We start from the raw sequence: 14,349 nt of genomic DNA on the forward strand, positions 1-14,349 counted from the left end.
TCATTTTTAATGCTAATCATATATGTGTGTGAATAATGTTCATTTTTAGCATAGGAAGGAGAAAATAAAAATAAATTTTGAAGTATATAAAAAATAATTATTTTATCGATATATAGTATAACATAAAATTATATAAATAAATTAATATTTATTTTCTTAAAAATATAATAAAGTATTAATATATATATAACATATTTATAATATTTATAATTTTAAATTTGTTCCATATTAAATAAATTTGATAAAAAAATAATTTTTAAATACAAAAATTCATATGAATATATTAAAATTAAATATTTAATTTAAATATTTTTTATTTTAAAAGCTACGAGTGTTCATTGAAAAAATTAAAAATGGTTCAAAATGACAATTAAAAAAATTATATAATTAAAGTTAATTTTTTATTAAAATAATTTTAAAAATAATTGGAAAATTGTAGATAAAATTTATTTGTAAGAAAATAATGAGAAACATTTAACCATGTTGGGGGAAGATAAAAATTTAATCATTTATTTATTAATTTTTAAGAATAATGTGGAGGAGGTAAAAGTAAAAGATATTTAATATAAACTAAAATAATACATATTTTTAAATAAATTAAAACTTAATTATTTTCATTTGACAAATAATATTTTTCTGTTAAAATTTTTTGCCTCATTTTAAGTTCATTTTCCTAATAAAAATAATATTTTATTAAAAATATAATATAAATAGTCATATAAATAATTTTATCATATTAAAAATTGAAAATAATATATAACATATGTTTATCTTTTTAATAATATGTTATTTTATAATGTAATTAATTAACATATATTTATTTTGGATATAATAATTACAGATACATTTTAATTCAACTAGCAAAAAAGAGGACTTAAACCTTGGAAGGTAAAAAGTCAAGGAATCAAATCTTGACTTTAACATATTTTGTAACAAATATGTGATGTGGGACATGGTGGCGGCTGACATGGCATAAGGTAGCGACGTGACGTGTGATGTGGCATCAGTTGACCCACACATGGGCAAGGGAAGTGTGTGTGCATGCATAAGTGGCTGGCGAAATGTCAAGTGACGTAGTATCAATTGATTCACACGTGGCAGGTGACGCGGCACTTACATGGTAGGGGAGACTTGAGGAATTTAGTATTCATTTTTTAGAGACTATTTTATCCCGTCTATAATATTTTATATAATTTTTAAAGAATTTTATAGCAACAGATTTTTCATGAAAATTAGATATGGCATTTTTTATTCAAAGATAAAATAAATCTGTCTTGAATCAACGATGGCTTAAAAAATTCATCTCTAATTATTTAGGACATCCCTTTTTGAGACATCACAATGTTTGTCTCTAAGTATGTTTCTACTTATTTAGAGAAAATTTTTCACTAGTTAGAAATGAATTATTGGGCATCTTTAAACAATATTTTTTATAGTGTGTTAATCTCTCTCTCACACACACACAAATGTATTTCTTGTAACTTTTTAGTCTTATTATAAACTAAATAAGTTTCCACAAAAATCGAGAAAGGGAAAAGGAAATCAAACAATTTAGGGGTTTTTTGATGTATTTGGTAATGTAAATTGAATTTACTTGATGGAGAATGGCAGAGATGTTGGAAATTGTACCCTAGGACCAATCATTATACTATGCATATTGTTATTTAATGAATTTCTCTTTTATTATCATAACAATTGCATGTTCAATATGATAACTATATCTTTGGACAAACTATAGTGATCATCCTAAATATTCCTGGTCGATCATTTATGAGGGATCATAGATGAAACAAGACTAGTATGACTTTGATTAATTATAGAGATACAAATCAAAGTCATAGGCACTTGAAAGAGTATAAGGTGCTAGACCGACCCGTTATGAGAAAGCTGCATGGTACAAGTCATAAGCTTATCTCATATGTAACTGTATCACGAAGCCTTTTGACCTGAGATCATCATGGATTCCTATATAATGACCACTAAACTTTGACTTATTCAAAGGTAACCTTTGATCGGATGATTATAAAGGCTATGATTGAATTGGGTAGTTATAATGTCTTGCTAGAGGCCACTTGTGACTTGTGGGCTAATAACGCTATTAGCCTACTGTCAATTTCATATCGACCTACAGGGTTGTACACAATAACAGCCCAACTTGAGCTATAATGTCTAAGTTCATTGAATCTAAAATATGTCTAGATTTAAAAAATGTAATATAAGGTGCATGAATTACAAATATATATATTTGAATATTTATTTGATAAATATTTATATTTATATATATATTTATATGAAATATAAAATTCAAAATATAATTATATATATATTTTTTCAAAATATATATTCATATATGTGTGTGTATATATATCAAATATATGTATATGATATATAAAATTATATATATATATATAATATTTTTGAAATACATATGTATATATATATTCGTATATATATAATATAATATGTATATATAATATACATTATATTATATTATGTTAGTTTTAAATTTAATTTTATATGATAGATTAAATATGATAACTAACATGATATGAGAGAATATTATATCAGTTTTATAATTTAAATTTATAAGATAAATTTAAATTAGATGTGATATCATAAATTAAATTTATGAGATAAATTTAATTATATTTTCGTGAGCCTTTTAAGTGAAAGAAGAAAACCCTTAACTATATACTATATATAGATAGGGACGTCCTTTATAAAGGATGAGAGAGTTAAAAAAGTTCTAACCGCAAAAACACTTTAAAAGCCACGAAACATCCTATAGAAAGAAAAATAATAACATTCAAAGAAGAACGGACGCTGGGAGCGTTAGCACGCTGTCCGAGTTAGAGAACTATTTGTGTAGATACTGGTAGAGGGAGCAGATCTACGTTATCATCTCCTGAGATCCAAACTCTTGAAGAGAACGTGCACCAAGTTCGAAGAATTAAAAAGTAACTCTTTTATCCACCTTAACTAACAAGTTCGTTTGGTCCATATCAGAATAAGGACTTTAAAATTTTAATCTTTCGTTGTGCATCCAATAGGAGGTGGCTTACAAGATTTATTATTAGGTGGCCTTAGTTTAGAAGGAAGAATGAAGGAAAAAAAAACATTCTTGAAATATGCGATGACAAATAAGTACGTGAAATATTGTGGTAATTACTTTGTAGCAATGTTTTCAGAACCGGACCGGACATTGAATCGAAAAAGTCAGCAGTTCACGGTTCGCATGGTTCAACCAGTTAGACCATTGGTCCAACCGGTGACGTAATAATTAAATTAAAAAAAATTATATATGTATATAATAATTTAAATATAAGAAATACATATGAAATTGCTATTTAACTTAAAAAAATTAAATATTTTAAGTTTATCACGACTTAACAAGCCATATGATACAATATAATATCAAATAATTAAAAAAATTAGTCATTTTTTTTAAAATTTGATAAAAAATAAAAAAAAAATTTGAACAGTCCAGTTTTTGAAAATCGGATCTGGTTCCCGGTCCGACCGTCGATTTAAAACAGCTCAAACCGGCTCAACTCTTAAAACAATTTTTTTCTTTGAACCAGACCGAAAACCAGATCGGTCGACGGTCCGACCGGCCGGTCCGGTTCGGTTTTCAAAATAGTGCTTTGTAATCATATTCAATTATCTGTTATTTAGTTTTAATGTGAAAACTTTTTACGTCCCAGAAAAATAAAAGAAAGATAGATAAACTTCATAACATTTCACTTTTATGTTTTCGTCATTTTTTCAAACAAAAATAGTCAATTTCAAATCTTAACTTGTCGTTGAATTTTAATAGCTGGACTTTACTAATAAATAAATTTGCAGAGACACACATCATTTACAATTCTGTTTTAGTCATTGTTTTCCAAAGAAAGTAATCATTTCCCAACTTTAACTTGTCACTGATTTTTATTAATAAATAATTTTGCAGAGAGGCACTTGTCATTTGCTATTCTCTAAATAAAGTATTCATTTCCCAATCTTAACTGATTTTTAATAATTGGATTTTACTAATAAATAAATTTGAAAAAAGACAATTGTCATTTGTTATTCCATTTTATTCATTTCCCCAAATAAAGTAATTATTTCCCAATCTCAACTTGCTACTTATTTTTAGTAGTTGCAGGCAAATATATTAATTTAAAAGAAAAATCAAAATGTCAGACAAGTCTCAACAGACTACATAATAATTATCTCATTTTACGGTACTTATTTATCATTTACATATTTTAAGGTATTTGTTTGTCATTCTCCCAATTTAGAATTACAATGAGAGAAAGGGAATAGGTGGCTAGGCTAGGGGTCTCTAATGTGCCTTTCTCTAGTGCCTCTTGTAATGCCCAAATGTCCCAATTTTGTTTTTTATTTTTCTTTGAATCATTGACTTCTACATAAAATAAGAGACATTTGGATATTTTGATGTTCCAAAATGGTGAAGATTTGTATTTTTTATGATTTTTCAAAAATAAAAGGATGTATTTGTGATATTTTTCTTTAAAAAAATCATAAAAAATATAAATTTTCACCATTTTGGGACATCAAGATATCCAAATGTCTCTTATTTTATGTAGAAGCCAATGATCTAAAGAAAAATAAAAAATGAAATTGGGAAGTTAGGACATTACAAGGGGCATTAGATAAGGGCATATTAGAGGCCCTTAGCCCATAGGTGGCTGCACTACTACTTGTCGTTCTTTTTCCGTGGCCGGATAAAAGCAGTGCCGTTAAGTCATTAACTTTGTTCTTTTAGGCTTAGTGCTGGTTTGGTCTTCTTGAATTTGTTCTATGATCATTTCACTGTGAAGATAATTCTGTCAAATTCCTTTTAGTTTCTTTGTCCAAGGAATCTTACCTTGTCTGTATTTTTCTTTGTGTTGGAGATTACAGATGGAAACAAATATAAAGGTGGTATCTGTATGGTATTTGACTACATGGACCATGATTTGATTGGTCTTGCAGATTGACCTGGGATGAAATTTACAGTTCCCCAAATCAAGGTATGGCTGCAAATATTGTTCAAATCAAATATTTGTGGTAGTAATTCATTTAAACACTGACTCGCTTCTTCTTGCTTAAGTGTTACATGAGACAGCTTTTGACGGGGCTTCATTATTGCCATGTGAATCAAGTACTTCATCTTGATATAAAAGGTTCGTGTAAAGCTAGATTTCGTCTCTAGAAGCTTATGTATTTTATTTTTTGGTTGTAAATGATATGCCTATTTCATGTATTTTGTTCTAATGCAGGCTCCATTCTTCTTTTGGACAATAAAGGCAATCTGAAGCTTGCACATTTTGGCCTTGCACCGTCATTTTCTAATGACCACAACGTAAAGCACCTCCTAGAAGCTCCTGAAGCAAACCCTAGCAGCCCACTCCCTCAAATTCTCTCATTTTCTTCCTTTCTGTTCAGCCCCCTATCGTGTCTGATTTAACTGAACTTTGTATTGTCCACGACAACACATGATGCATCCACTGCAGTGGATGGTACTTCAGCCTAACTTGTGATTTAGGTCCTTCACTAGGGTCTGGTTGGCCCAATATCCATCTTAGCCCAATCTTTAAATTATCCAACATTCCAATAGGTCGATTAGTAATCCGGAAGCATGATTAACTTAATTAATAATTAATTTCCTAATTTATCCTAAATTAATTTATAAATCCTGGATTAAAATTTTTGAAATGTTACATATATCATTCGTTGAATGCCCAATTCTGATGTTTAATAATTTATCACTCTTGATGTTTAATGACTTGTCTGAGTCGTGCACTGGGCAAGTCTCTTCATCAATGTCTCTCTTAGTAATTGAAGAATTGAAGATAGAGAGATGAGCCCACGTACAATATAATAATAGAGATATTTCCTACGATCCTATTTATAAGATATAGAGAGAATATGTTCTTCTATTATATTTATAAGTCACATAATTAATTTTTATCATAAATTTTTTCTTTTACTCTCTATTAAATTTTGGTGAAATAGACACTATTAAAATATGTATATTTAATAAAGACAAAGTTAAAAACTTATTAAATTTTTAAATAAAGTTAATAAGTTTTAAATTTTTTTGATACTAAAACAGGTTAAAAGTAATTTACAAATATGAAAAGAAAAGTAGTATTTAATGCTAATCATTGCTAGAATAAGTAATAACAGATTTATATCTCTTAAATGAAATCCTTTGAGTTCGAGTCTTATATTAAAAAAAAATCATACTTAAAAATATTTTTCATATGATCAAGGCTTGACCTGACTAAAATTTAAATTAGTTAGTTGTATTAGATACTTAATGGTTTGTCATCAAAATAGCAAAAAGAAAGTATCAATATACTCAAAGACAAAGGAAATGAGCCCATCAATAGAAATATTGCTTTAATACTAATAGGGGTTGGAGTGAATCATAAGAAACTTATCATCCCTTAACTAAAGTCTTTTTGTTTAGTCTTACCAATAAAATCAAAAATAAAAAAAAATTGGAATCCCTCTAATGACAAAAAAAAACTTTATAATAGCGATCTATTAAGAGTGTTAATTCCACAACAATGTGATGATGATGATAGTTCAACTCTTTCAAGCCACATATTGGCCAGCAACAGAAATGTTATAGGGTGATGCAAATTTTTCTTCTCATGAAGGAAGAAGCGTGGAAATATCCCAAAACACTCTCATGACTCGTGTTCAAGTCTTCTCTTAAAATCATAACGTTTTATTTTATAAAATTGGGATAAAGCAATTTTTAGTCCCTTATGTTTTGGGATTTTATGAATTTGGTCCCTCAATTTTAATTTTTGTCATTTTGATCCTTAATGTCTGCTTCGGTTATCAAGTTACTCCTTTAACTTTGTAAGAAAAAGTAGCCTTAAAAAAACTAATGTGGAAATTAAATTACTAATGCGGGAATATACACGTGGATTAAATAACATACATTTGTCAACTTTGGCAAGTCATAATTACTTATCTATTATTTATTTTAAATGTGCCATAATAAAAGTGTATAACGTTAAATTATAAATTATAAAATAATACAATAAATAATAAATAAGTAATTAGGACTTGACAAATTTGGCTAATATGTTTTATTTAATCAACGTGCATGTTCCCACATCAACAATCTAATTTTCACGTAAGTTTTTTTTAGAGTTATTTTGTTTTACAAAACTTAAAGGAGCGACTTGATAATAGAAGCAAACGTTAAGATTGAAATAATAAAAATTAAAGTTGAGGGACCAAATCAATAATACTCCCAAACGTAAGGGACTAAAAGTTACTTTATCACTGTTAAATTCTACAAAGTGAAATTAGATGATTGCAGGTATGGACTGTAACCAAGTTCAAATCTGAGTAGGGTGATGGCAATGTCTTAAGAACTGTATCGGACAATCGAACCAGTTAGATTGATGACTACTAAAATTATTAACTACTCAGTTTGAACTAAGAAATTATTTTCCTTACTAATATTATATTGGGTGATGAAGTTGCAATTCCTCATTACATTCCTCATTAGTTTGAACTTTTAGGGAGGAATAAAACATTCCTCTTGCTAAATCATATTTTTCTAATAACAATTAATATCATGCCGTGCCTTGAGAAAACCACAAAACCACTCCTCCAAATATGTAATAATAAATAAGATCGGAAAGAGTAGGTGTAGTCTTGCTAGCTCGTACATTATTCTTGTGTGGCTTAATCACTCCTCCAAATGTCTTGCAAGCTTAGCCCAATATGCATAAAGCGACAAAGACTTGAATCCTTGTATATAAGATGGCTACTTCATAAAGACTTACATTATTGTTAGCTTCTGGAAACGCAAAAACGAACATGTACATCACAATGACAAGAATTGACAAGAATTATTGAATTGGTCAGCCAAAAGGTATTTATCCTTCATAACGTGATGAACTAAATTTGAATCTTTGTTGATTAAAAGAGGCATTTATATTTAGTACTCGATTATGTCTTGAATGAGATGAACTAGGTTTGAATCTTTCACTCTGCCCTTGATTTGTCTCTTTGTCTGTTCTATACGAGGTATGTAAAATCGGACCAGTCATAGCACTAGGTCAAGAGTTAGTGATTCAATCGGGGTTGAACTAGAGGTTGAACCGGTGGCAAACCGGTCATGATTAAAATAATATAATTTAAATAAAAAGACATTAATTATAAAAACATTCAACTAAATCCAACCACTCAAAAGTCTAACAATAACAAAATACAACACTTTAAATATCCACCCTTACAATTACAACCCTTCAATCTCAAAAGTCTAGAGAAGAGACGGAGACTGAGTTGGAAAAGAGACGGAGACAGCAGAGACGGAGATAGAGCTAGAGAAGAGACGGAGACAGAGTTGAAGAAGAGACAAAGACAGTAGAGACGGAGATAGAGCTCGAGCCTGGAGAAGAAATGGAGACTGAGCTAGAGAAGAGACACTGATTAAGTTAGGGTGAGAGAGGAAAGACACAGACGAAAGGCCGAACTAAATGCTGTCTAAAAATTTGGATTGGACTTAGCGTGCTTTGCCTCTAATTTTTCATTTTTTAACTTCAGTTTCACTTTTCTTTTATTATCTTATTTCTAAACTCAACGATCTGAAAAATTAAAAATGAAAAAAAAATCCCCCAAAACGATGTTGTTTTGGGGGTTTTGTTTGAAAAAATAATAACCCTGTTAACCCAGTCAACCCATCAGGTTATATCAGGTTACACCAGTTCATTCCCTCACCAGTTTAGGAGTAAACCCAGACCGGACAAGGGATCGAGTCACCAATTTCTGGGTTGACCTAGCCGGTCCAGTCCGTATTTCAATACCATGGTTCTATATATGATCTCTAATTGTAGTGTTTTGTATTACAATGATTAAGAAAGCTTATACAGCTTTGGTTGAAACCTTATATAATGATTAAGAAAGGATTTTTTTTCCCTTTTGATTTTCAAAAAGAAAATCCTCCCATATAAGATGAAATAGGTGGAAAAGAACAAGAGAGGAATATAAATTTTAAAGAAAATTACATTTAGCTTCCACACAATGAAATTAATTACTGCAAGGTCTATTAATAACTGAATTGTCAATGGCCTTAGTTCAGTTATTAATAGACCTTATAACAATTAATTTGTGTATGTGAAACCTCAACATAATTGTCTCTAAATTTTTAAAACTTTTTATGCCAGTTTTTTCCTTTTAAGAGATAATTCACTATTTTAAAAAAATTTAAAGAAAGAACTTACATTTAGTATCTAATTATACTTCAAATAGGATTACTTATAATGGGAAGAGACCGTAAGCAATAAAAAAATTCAAAAGAAAAACTAGTGGTGCTCCTATATGATATTTTTGGTTCTTAAGACCTAAGTTTAGATTTATTTTTGTGCTTTTTCTCGAGGTATTTCAGGAGTAAGATATTAAAACTTAATTACTATGGTGAACCTACAATGAAACTTGGATTTTAATTTAACTACCTCTCACAATTTCTATGAATAGACGAAAAATAAAAATATGACTTAGTTAGTTATGAAAAGATGTGATAGTTGGAATTTTATCATGCATGAATGTTTGGCCGTGCAATGCAAGTTGGAATATCAACTTCAAAGAATTCTAGTCATGCAAGAATACAAGAAGTCTTCCCCAAGGAATCCAATTAGAAGTGAAAGACAGAGATAGGATTTGGATTTTGATGAGTAATTTAAATCCACTCACTCATTTATTTCCATTATCTTCTATTTAAAAGCAATAGACAAGATTGTCAAACTCGTGATGAGAATGTAAACTCGAATCATAAATTCAGCTCATAAACTTATAAGAGTTTACCTCTATTAATAAATAATTATTAAAAGTATATAATTAAATAATTAAAATGTACAATATGGTCATAGTTTGATTTAAATGTATTTTAAATATAAATCATTGAAATTAAATGCAGTTATATTGATAGATTATCATACTTAATTAATGCAAAAATTTTAAAATGGGGCAAATTATTTTTAATATTTCATGTTTTTATTAATATTGGTTTTTTCTTTTTAACTTTTATTTTTCTTTGAAGTGGGTCCTACCATTTTTATGAACGAGTTTTAAACAGTATATACTTAACTCATTCAACTCGGTAAAACATCAATTAGTTTAGTGAGTTTAATCGAGTTTGCATCTAGTTTGAGTGTATGTGTGAGTTGACACATTTTTGTAAATTAGAAATATAATAATGGTAAACTTGAGAAGTAAACTCACGAGTTAACCGAGTTTGCATCCAATTCAAGTTTATGAGTAAATTAACATAATTTTGTAAGCTTAAAACATAAAAGCGGTAAAGTCAGAGAATTAACTCAAGAGTTTGACAATAATGACAATAAGAATATATTTTGAAATCATTTTTAAGCAAAATACCTATACGAATGAGTAATTTAAAAAATGAAAAATGGAAATTAAATACTCCCTCTATTAAAAATTGTAAGGTATTTTTAATCTTTTAATATATAATCATTACTTTTTTTAAAGTACTCCTATTAAATAAATTACTTTATATTTATTTTAGGATAAAACACCCTATTAAATAAGAGTAAATATAAAAAGATAGAGTTATTTTAAAGACATGTAACTATTTTATTGAAGATGAGATTTAGTTAAAAATACCTTATATGTTTTAACAGATGAAGTGGACCTTTTAATATCCTTAAATAAAGTCTCAAATTCAAGTGTTATTAATAAAAAAATTATGTTGGAGAATATTGTTTCTCCATTTAAGGCTTGACCATGCATGATTCAGATTTAAAGTAATCGATTATGGGATACTCAATGGTTTGTCATCAAAATAGTAATATTTTTTTTGGTGAAGAAAAGTTTAATTAGACGAGTGGAATCATAGAGACTTAAGGCCTATTTGACAACCTGTTCTGTGAACAGTTTTTTATTCTTCAAAATAAAAAAAATTATTTGATAATGTATTTTTAAAAAGTGTTTTAAAAAACAAAAAAATAAAATATTTTTTAAATAATAGAACAATAATCAAATGTAGTGTATTTTAAAAACAAGAAAAATAAAATAAAAATAATTTAAAGTTGTTTTTTATTTTTTTGTTTATAAAAACAAAAAATAAAAAAAGTTTTATTAATAACTAAATAAAAATACTTATTCAAACAAATTTTTTTATTTTTTTATTTTCAAAAGCAAAAAATAGTTTTTTAAAAAAGAAAACAAACAGTAAGGCCTGTTTGGTTTCTACTCTAGTTTTATATTTTTAAAAACTTGTTTTATAATATAGGTTTCAAAATTATTTTTCAAAACAAAATAAAATGAAAACATTTTTGGTTATGCTAATTTAAAAATAGTTTTAGAATTAAAAAATAAGCTTATTGGAGGCAGTTAATAATAATAGTTTATGATAGAAATTGGTCAAGTTAACTATATTTTTCAATAATCAAATATAGTAAGTTTTAAAAATAAGAAAAATAAAATGAAAAAAATTAAGATGTTTTCATTTTTTTCTTTTAACAATAAAAAATGAGAATAGTTTTAAAAATAATTAAATTTGAAACATTTGTCCAACTAAGTTTTTAAATATTTTGCTTTTCAACGAAAAACAATTTTTGAAATAGAAATGAAATAGCCCATTACTAGCATCAAAGTTAGCCTTTGAGCTCAAAGAACAAAATATTATTGTTTTTAACACTATAACAAATTAAAATGATAGAAATTAAAACTTTAATATATTTTAGGAGACGAAGTCTAGAATGTATAATCTATAGTAAAATATTAAAAAAATTCACTGTTAATGGAACAGTGATTTTAACAGTGCCATCGACCCACAATTGCTTTTTTTAAAAAAAAACTTAATTTTTTCTTTATTTAATTTTTTCTTTATCACTTTTTTACAATATTTTTCCTTTGCATTGCACGTAGCATTTTCTAAGTTATAAGAAAAATCCAAATTAATGTCAGAATTATATGGCGATGGATGGTCCCAGCTCATGAGATGGGGGCCACAGCACCACGCGTCCGAAGACTTGGACTTGCCCAAGTGCTCTCTTACTATGCAACCAAAGCTCATTCCTTGTCGCGTTATTGGTCAAAGTCTCTCACTTTGTTGTATGTGTGAAAAGTGCATATTGCCTGTTTTATAACGGCTTTTTTGTTCTTGAAAATAAAACAAAAATTTATTTAAAAATGTATTTTCTGTTATCTATTCTAAAAAGTAAAAAAAAAATTAAAAGTTATTTTGAAGAACTAAAAAATCAAAATATCTTTCAGATGTTTTGTTACTTTTGTTCTGCAAAACTAGAGAAAAGACAAAAAATATTGGGCTTGTTTGGTTCTATTTTCTATTTTTATGTTCTTAAAATAATTTTGTAAAATAGTTTTTCAGAATAAGTTTTGGAAAAAAAAATCTGTTTAAATCATTAATTTGACAAACATATCAAATTGGTGAAATAAGGAATATGAAAGAATAATTTATTTTAGGAAAAATTAATCATTTGATTCTTGTAGTTTTGACTCAATTGTAATTTAATTCCTGAATTTTGACTTGTTATAACTTAATTCTTAAAATTCTGACTCGATTATAATTAAGTTCCTAAATTTTGATTCTGGCAACTCAGTCCTAACGATGGATATGGGAGTGAATACTCATTGTAAAAACTTCAACGGAAGGAGAAGGATATGATGGTAGAAGAAAGTGAATATACTTACTTGGTAATTTTCCTAATGATGGATATGGGAGTGCTAGTGCAAGTATTTCAGTAACCAGCTATGATAGCATTCAAAAGCAAGTTGCCTTTGAGATTATAGATGGTGGGCAATGATGATCTTATAGTATTAATTAGTAAGTGCATTGATGTGTTTATACTAATAGAGGTGGATACAATAATGATGCTGATGAGGGTCTATCTGAGTCATTTATTTGCAAGTAATTAATGATTTAACTCTCATGAGTTGGAAATAGATGGGTGGAACGAACTCTTATTGCCTTTGATAATGTTTTGCATATATATCTTTCATCAAATACCACCTTTCATGTAACGGTAGTTGATGAAAGATTTGGAGTTCTAGTTTGTTTTTCTTTCTTGTATTTGCTTGGACAGTTCTTAATGAAATGGCATCCATCAGATGCAAAGTGTTCTTTAATTTCGCATACACCGTATTCCATAATATTCCTATGTGTTAATTACACACACACATAAATGTATTTCTTGAAGCTTTCTAGTCTTATTATAAACTAAATAAGTTGCCATAAAAATCGAGAGAGAGCAAGAGAAATCAAACAATTCGGGGGTCTTTTAAGTATTGGGTTATGTAAATTGAATTTACTCAATGGAGAATGGCATGAGGTGGCTTACAAGATTGATTATTATGTGGCCTTACTTTAGAAGAGAGAATGACAAAAAATATTCTTCAAATATGTGATGACAAATAAGTACTTTGATACATTGTGATAATTATTGTATAGTCTTTGGCGACTTACCTGTCATAATTTAGTTTAAATGTGAAAAGACTTTTTACCCCTAAAAAAAATATGCCTCAGAACATTTCACTTTTATGTTTTAGTCATTTTTTCAAACAAAATATATTAGTCATTTCCCAATCTTGTCATTGATTTTTAGTACTTGGACTTTACTAATAAATAAATTTGCATTGAGGCATTTATTATTTGCTATTCTGTTTTAGTTATTTTTTCAAAAAAGTAATCATTTCCCAATTTTAACTTGTCACCGAATTTTAGTAATACTTTTGCAAAGAGCCATTTGTTATTTTCTATTTCGTTTTAAGCATCTCTCCAAATAAATTTGCAGAGACAATTGTCATTTGCTATTCCATTTTGTTCATTTTCCCAAATAAAGTAATTATTTCCCAATCTCAACTTGTTACTGATTTTAGTAGTGGGGGGAAATATGTTGTTTTGCAGAAAAAAGTCAAAATATCAGACAAGTCTCAAGAAACTACACAATAATTATCACATTTTACAGTACTTATTATTTATCATTTATATATTTCAAGGTATTTGCTTGTCATTCTCCCAACTTAGACTTACAATGAGAAAAAAGGAGTAGGTGGCTGCACTACTACTTGCCATTCTTTATCCATGGCTGGATAAAGCATTGACGTTAAGTCGTTAACTTTGTTCTTTTAGGCTGAGTGCTGGTTTGGTCTTGTTGAATTAGCTCAATATTCTTGAAATTAGTATAGGACTTGAGAATATATATGAAAAAGAACTGAATTTCTCCACAATTGAGACATTGTTGGTATTTATAAGGGTTTATTTTACTTTTGTATGTGTTGGCTGGGAGAAATGATTTAGATCGGTGGATATCTTTTGTGATATATTGTGCTTATGAAGCAATGAAA

This window comes from Prosopis cineraria, unplaced genomic scaffold (assembly GCF_029017545.1).
Source record: "Prosopis cineraria cultivar Desert tree isolate PC_DT_omini unplaced genomic scaffold, ASM2901754v1 PC8, whole genome shotgun sequence".
NCBI classification, from domain to species: domain Eukaryota; kingdom Viridiplantae; phylum Streptophyta; class Magnoliopsida; order Fabales; family Fabaceae; genus Prosopis; species Prosopis cineraria.